We start from the raw sequence: 6662 nt of genomic DNA, 5'->3' as shown, positions 1-6662 counted from the left end.
CTTTTTTATGTTTTGTAGAGATAGGATTTCCCATGTTACCCAGGCTGATCTTGAACTGCTGGACTCAAGTGATCCTCCTGTCCCAGCCTTCCAAAGTGCTGGGATTACAGGCATGAGCCACCATAGCCAACCTATAGATCTTTATTAGTTAATTATATCAGAATCAAGATTAATTCAAATCAAGATTAATCAAGATTAATTCAAAACACTAGAAGATATATTTGAACAAATACTGAAAAATTACTCTAATCACCTGATGAGATGCATCAGGCCTCATTTCCTACAGAGCTAAACAACAGATCTTCCAGAAAAATGGAGTTCCTTGCCTGCTTTGGGGATGGCTTGGATCTCATTCTCACACTTTCTCAGATGTGAAGTTTCTCGTGTTCAGATTTTAAGAATCCTTAAGGAAACAATAATCAAAGTTGCAATGAGACATGAAGAAGAAATAAAACTATAGAGAGAACACTGGAAAATAAGAGAAACAGCTGGACAACTTCAGGGGAATTTGTAACGAAAGAAGGATGGCAGATCATGATGTGGACTCAAGAAATTAGCTATGTACAGTATTCACTTTGCAGCAATTATGTTACTAATTACTATACTATACTATAATAGTAGTCTAATGATTATAAAAAGCTAACATTTAGATGCATGTTGAATTTCTGATAAATGCTTTATCAAATTTAAATCTTCCTTTATAGTGTCTAATTATAATCTGGCCCAAAACTAAGTGTGATAATATTGAATACTGAATGGATGAAGACTTGTCCTTGACCGTCTTCTAGTGCCCCTTATAGTCCTTTACTCCACTGCATCTTTGGGCACCACACAAGACCTGGCTTTCTTGGTGAGAACCCCGTGGTCCAAACCTTTCCCTGCACAATACACTTCATTAGCACTTGGGTTCTGGATCCAATGACTCAATGGCCCTGCTCTCCACAGAGGAAAAGAACCAATAAATCAACTGCATAAAGCTCCCATTAAAGAAGAAAATAGAACTAGTCAAGAAACAGAGAAGAATTTAAAGGGCTAGGAAGAGAACGATAAAAGTCAAAGACGGGATGAGATTTAAAAAAGGAGATGGTGATTTACCAGGCCAAATGCTGAAGAGTAATGCTGAAAAATTGAGGAGTTAGGTTTATTAATTAGAAATGTTGAGCTAAGAAGAATGAGAGGAGAAAAGATGGAGTGCAATACATAGAGAAAAATGGCAGCTAATAAAGAAATGGAGATGGGGTTATAATAATAATGACGATAATGACAGCTAGTGTTTATTGGAGAGGTTTAGTTGTGTGTCTAGTATTCCACTGAACACTTGGCATGCAGGTATAATATTATCCCCGTCTTAAAGACGAGCAAATCGCAACACAGACTGAATAGTAACTTACACAAGTTGATTTACAACATTACATTACTGATAATCTGGAACTGATGAAGCTCAAATTCAAATTCAGGTTTGTGCAACACTTTTGACTACTAGGTTATTGTGCCTCTCCTTCTCTTTAGAGGTTTATTTGAGTCGGAGGAAAAAATTGTTTTATCTTTATCTTACAATGAAAATGAAGTTAGGGTGACTTTTTTTTTTTGAGACGGAGTCTCACTATTAGGGTGACATTTTAAAATTAAGACAGGAAAGATAAAATAATACATGTGACCAGATGGGAAGAGAGCAGTAGAGATGGAGGTTGAAGACACAAAAAAACAAGTTCTAATTGATGGGAACTTGGAACTGATGGGATAAAATTTCCCAAGGAACCAAAAAGGGCTCTGATTACAAACACAGTTGGGGAAGTTAACTTGAGACATAAGAAAAGGAAGAAAATAATCACTGGATTTGATGATTAGGAAATAATGTTGTTTGAAATAGTTTTATAACTTAGATTTCACAGAGGAAGTCAGTTGTTAACAAATATTTGGTTATTCCTTTTATGAGTTATGCATCCTGTCAAGCAAAGTCAACAAAAGCATTGCTTGTCATTTCTAGTTATTTTCTAGAAACTGATTAAATAATAAAAAACAATTTATCTGTCATTACTCTATTATGTAAAATATTATGTTGCTTCTTTCATCTGAAAAATTATATTCTTCTGTCATCTCTGAATAGTTAGGGCATGTCAATTGGAACTCATTTGATTCCAAAGGTCAGAAGCTCAGCTTGAAGTAGCTTAGGCAAAAAAGGATTGCCTTGTCTCACAAAGCCAAACCCCACAAAGCACAGGGAATGACCAGTCTCAAGAAAACTGGTGATGGTCAGAAACAAATAATAAAAATCTACTACCTAAGTGTAGTCGCTTCTTTCACAGATTCGAAAAGTGAAACACAAAGGCATTAGAAAATTAACTCATATCATGAGTCAGAAGCGACAGAAGATACAGATCCTTTTACCAATCTCCATGCTAAGTTATTCTAACTATCGTGTTAAAAATCGGAGTTGGTTTTGGTTGTAATTAGTTCTCCAATTTTAGTTTTCATAAACAAATAGCAGTATGTGATTAGGTGTTCACATATCTGGGTACATTCTTAAGAGTATGTCTGGGTATTTCTGGGTACATCCTCAGTAGTACCTCTGGTTATTTCTGGATATATCTTCAAGAGTCAGCTTCCCTCTACTTCACATAAGGTACTAGGAAAATACTCATAATAAATTTATTTGGCCAGCAAGACTCTGCTTGCTACAGGCCTGTCTTCATCTGGATTATTCACGGTGATCTCAGTGAGAACCCCACCTACGGAGTCACAGTGAGTGAGCTGAGGAATAGGAAACTTCAGCTCCACCTGGTCTGCTGACACAAGCTTTTGTGCTATCATTTCATCTTTCATGGCTGATTTAAGGGAGGACTTGCTTCCTGTCCAGCCCTGAGGAAGAATATAGACATTTAGACATTCTAAAACGTAGACATCATATTTTTAATTTGTCTCTCTCAGCTTTAAATATTCTAAAGGTATTGTCATAGTTCACACAGCTTAAGGATATTTTTCTCCTCGTTAATGAAAGGAGTTTGCAAAAGTAATTAGTGAATACTTAGAAGTAAAGTGGAATGTAAGGACACTATCATTATAAGTAGAATTTTGGAAATATGTGTACAAGGAAGGAACGAAATATAGACTTAAAAGAATCATATTTACTTCAAATTTATTATGTGCAGATCTTAGCCAGGGATACTGAAAAGATTAGATTCATTACTGAGAAAACGTCATACAAGAGAACTTTACTATTGATCTCCAGATTAATAGAACACAACACACCAAACATATTCTTCAACCACCTGAACTTCTTACAGGACTAAAAATAGTCCTAATGGATGTTTTTCAAGCATTTCGTGTTCTCTTCTACTCCTTTGATCCAGATTCACATTCAACTGATTCTGAACATTTAGTGAACATCCAGATTCAATATTTACTAAATGACTACTTGGTGCTGGGCACTTTGCTGGATACTACTATTATCTCATTTGATTCTCACTTCAACTCCAGAGGAGTCTCATTATTCTCAGTTTGAAACTGCCATTGCAAAATTATAACTGAGACAGTGAAAGAGATCTGACCTTATCAATTTCATCTTGCTTCTAACCTCCAAGCTGTCCTTGTTCATTCCTGGGTGTACGCTGAACTAATTTGGGGAGGAACTTATTTTATAGTTTGAGACGAAGATAATAACAGCCCTTTCTCAAAACAAACCCCCTTCTTGCCTGGGGGTTTGACATAGTGCCTTTGCAGGACTAACAAGTTAGTCAAAAGATTAGAAATGATGGTTTAGGAGTCATGCAGCTGGAGGCTACAAGATTCTAACCCTTCTCAAATTTCCCCTGGGGATAAAAATCACTATTGTAAAGCCTGAGACCAACGCTTGAGATATTTTGCCGACCCTGCCCTTAATGGATAAACTGGCTCCATCAAGTGCACCACCCAGATGGATAAACTGTCTCATCCGATTTGGGGGCCCACTGGCTTCCCCCCACCCACCAAGCTGTCCTTAACAACTCAGATCCCTGAATGCTCAGGGAGACTGATTTGAGTAATAGTAAAACTCTAGTCTTCTGCACATTCGGCTCTGCATGAATTACTCTTCTCTATTGCAATTCCCCTGTCATGATAAATTGGCTCTGTCTAAGCAGCAGGCAAGGTGAACCCATAAGGTGATTACAATTTTACAGAGCCTTAGAGAAATAGAGTCTTAGAGAAATGAAGAACCTTACCTAAGGTCACATAAGTGGTGAATGGGATTCTGGAGTTCTGGCATTCTAGTTCAGGTCTTTTCTGATACCATACTTTGTGTCTCTTCCACTGACTGCACTGTCTTCATTTTATCAGAGTCAATGAGCAGCACTGACATTCAGATACTAAAGAGCAGTGGGAGAAAAATACTCTTTCTTTGTTAATTTTAGTTTTATGAACAAAAATTATGTAGTCTGCATAGAAACAATAGATAATAAAGCCACCCATAATTTCAGTAGTCATGAGGCATGACACAAAACCACCTGTTCTTTCCCATGTCAACTTACGTGTGTGCATGTGATTTTTGTAACGTAAGCAAGTTTTCTGTGTTGCAGAAAGGTGTGAAAGCTGAAACACAGCAGGTTTGAATTGCAGGATGTATAGGTGTGGGCTATTTCCCTGCCCCCAGAATTTTATTTACTCATCAAAAGCCCTAGGTAGCATGTGTTTGAAGACAGCTGTGTCTTGGAAGAAGCTCCAGGACACACTGACAGTATCAGAGGATCATGTAGCCATATGGGGCCTAAAGATAAGTGTTCTTTCTACACAGCCTGTCCTAATCAATATGCTATTTGCCAGCTTCACATGAAATGTCCTTTGCAAATACAAAATTATTTTAGGGAAACACTGGATGGACACATGTTGGTATTTTTAACTTTAAAATAGAAGTATCAAGTGAATTATTAAACAGGAAAAATCAACTATCCTTAAACACATCTCCCTAATAATAAATTTAATTTCATTTTTTTGTGTATTCTCTTCCTGGGGACATCACTGTTGTTAGAGTGCATCGCTTTGACTCCCATGGTCTCTTCTTATAAATGACAGTTTGTAAGAGTTGCAGTGGCTGATCTTATGGTTTATGTTGTAAGACTGTGGCCCTTGGCAGTACAATTGCACAGTGTTTGTCCTTCTATGCACTCCCTGATAGTGCTTGGATGTTCAAACAAATATACTAATAATAATGCAAATATGCTAAGGAGGAACTATTTCTCTCTATCCCTGGCTCTCACCAGTCATTTCTGGTCCAAAAGGAAGAACCCAGGGACTGCTTCCCGATTATGTATTTTCAGTGTCTTAAGCAACTGCAACAGGAAGGTATGAGACTAGGCCCTATTTCCTATAATATGTTATTTTTATCACTCCATTGCTCCTATCATAATCCAGCTTTTAGCTTTTTACATTTATAGACAAATCCCTTTCTTTAAGAAAAAAAAAAAAAAAAGGCTGGGTGCGGTGGCTGATGCCTGTAATCCCAGCACTTTGGGAGGCTGAGGCAGGTGGATCACGAGGTCAGGAGTTGGAAACCAGCCTGACCAACATGGTGAAATCCCATCTCTACTAAAAATACAAAAATTAGCCGGGCGTGGTGGCGCATGCCTGTAATCCCAGCTACTCAGGAGGCTGAGGCAGGATAATAGCTTGAACCTGGAAGGCACAGGTTGCAGTGAGCCGAGATCATGCTACTGCACTCCAGCCTGGGTGACAGAGCGAGACTCCATCTAAATAAAATAAAATAAAATAAAATAAAATGTCACATACAAAACTATATATCTACTGCTGCCTGCAAAAGCAACGAAAAACAAAAAAGACATAGCAGTATCTCTTCCACTGTTCATTAGGCTTCCTTCTACTATAGACCAATCCTTCGAAGATTGTTTTTCTCAGAATATGCAGGGAGACAGAGAAATGGCTTCATGAGGGTCTCCATGATAATACAAAGCTAGAGGGCTTGCCATGTTCTTTATTCACTCCCTCTTCTCCTTGCCCCAGCTCCCTCCATTACCCCTCTTTTTGTCTCTCCCTATTCCTTGGTCATATTCTTCCTCTTTCCCTGTCTATATCAATTTATCTGGACAGGTTTTTAATGTTGTGAGAATATTAAAGAAATAATACCTATATGTTCTGATGACCTCAGAAGGTTCTTTTGGGTTTCCTGGTTCTCTGGTGACCAATTTCTTCTCCAAGATAAGCTATTCATTCAGTAGGCAAATTAGTTCTCCAGCACAGTAATCATCTGTTAGGCTTCAGGAGGTGAGAGATTCATTCAGTGATTTTTTTTTTCAAGATTAAGGCTGAGAATCTGTATTGGTTTCTTGCTGGAAGGAAATAGAAACAACTTGGACAAGTTCCATCCTTGGACAAGTGAAAGAGTAGCACACATGCATGTGTGTGTGTGTGTGTGTGTGTGTGTGTCAGAAGGGGTGGTGGTGGTGGGTGATCTTAACAGGGCATTTAAGGTCTTCTGTAATCTTTCCCAAACTACCTTTTCACTTTTTTTTCACTTTTGCCTCCTACAACCCCCTGATATGTGTATATATACATAAAATATATATATGTATACATACAGATACACACACACACATACACACATAGCCTTGTCTCAAGGTAAATTGAACATCTATCTTTTCCTTTAGTAAATGGGACATTGTCTACATGTCTTG

At 37.9% G+C, this 6662-nt stretch overlaps 1 long non-coding RNA gene across 1 annotated transcript; it reads right to left on the bottom strand.

Annotated features, from left to right (window-relative positions):
- Nucleotides 1-285: 285 nt before the first annotated feature.
- On the bottom strand, nt 286-6332 carry LOC129048806 (uncharacterized). Its single transcript, XR_008511470.2, has 3 exons — nt 6115-6332; nt 4200-4343; nt 286-403 (listed from the first exon to the last, which is right to left on the bottom strand). It is a non-coding gene; the product is annotated as an uncharacterized LOC129048806 (long non-coding RNA).
- Between the last annotated feature and the right edge of the window lie 330 nt (nt 6333-6662).

This window comes from Pongo abelii, chromosome 1 (assembly GCF_028885655.2).
Source record: "Pongo abelii isolate AG06213 chromosome 1, NHGRI_mPonAbe1-v2.0_pri, whole genome shotgun sequence".
Lineage (NCBI taxonomy): Eukaryota > Metazoa > Chordata > Mammalia > Primates > Hominidae > Pongo > Pongo abelii.
The sequence above is the reverse complement of the archived record's forward strand: the minus strand, read 5'-3'. Positions and strand labels throughout refer to the sequence as shown.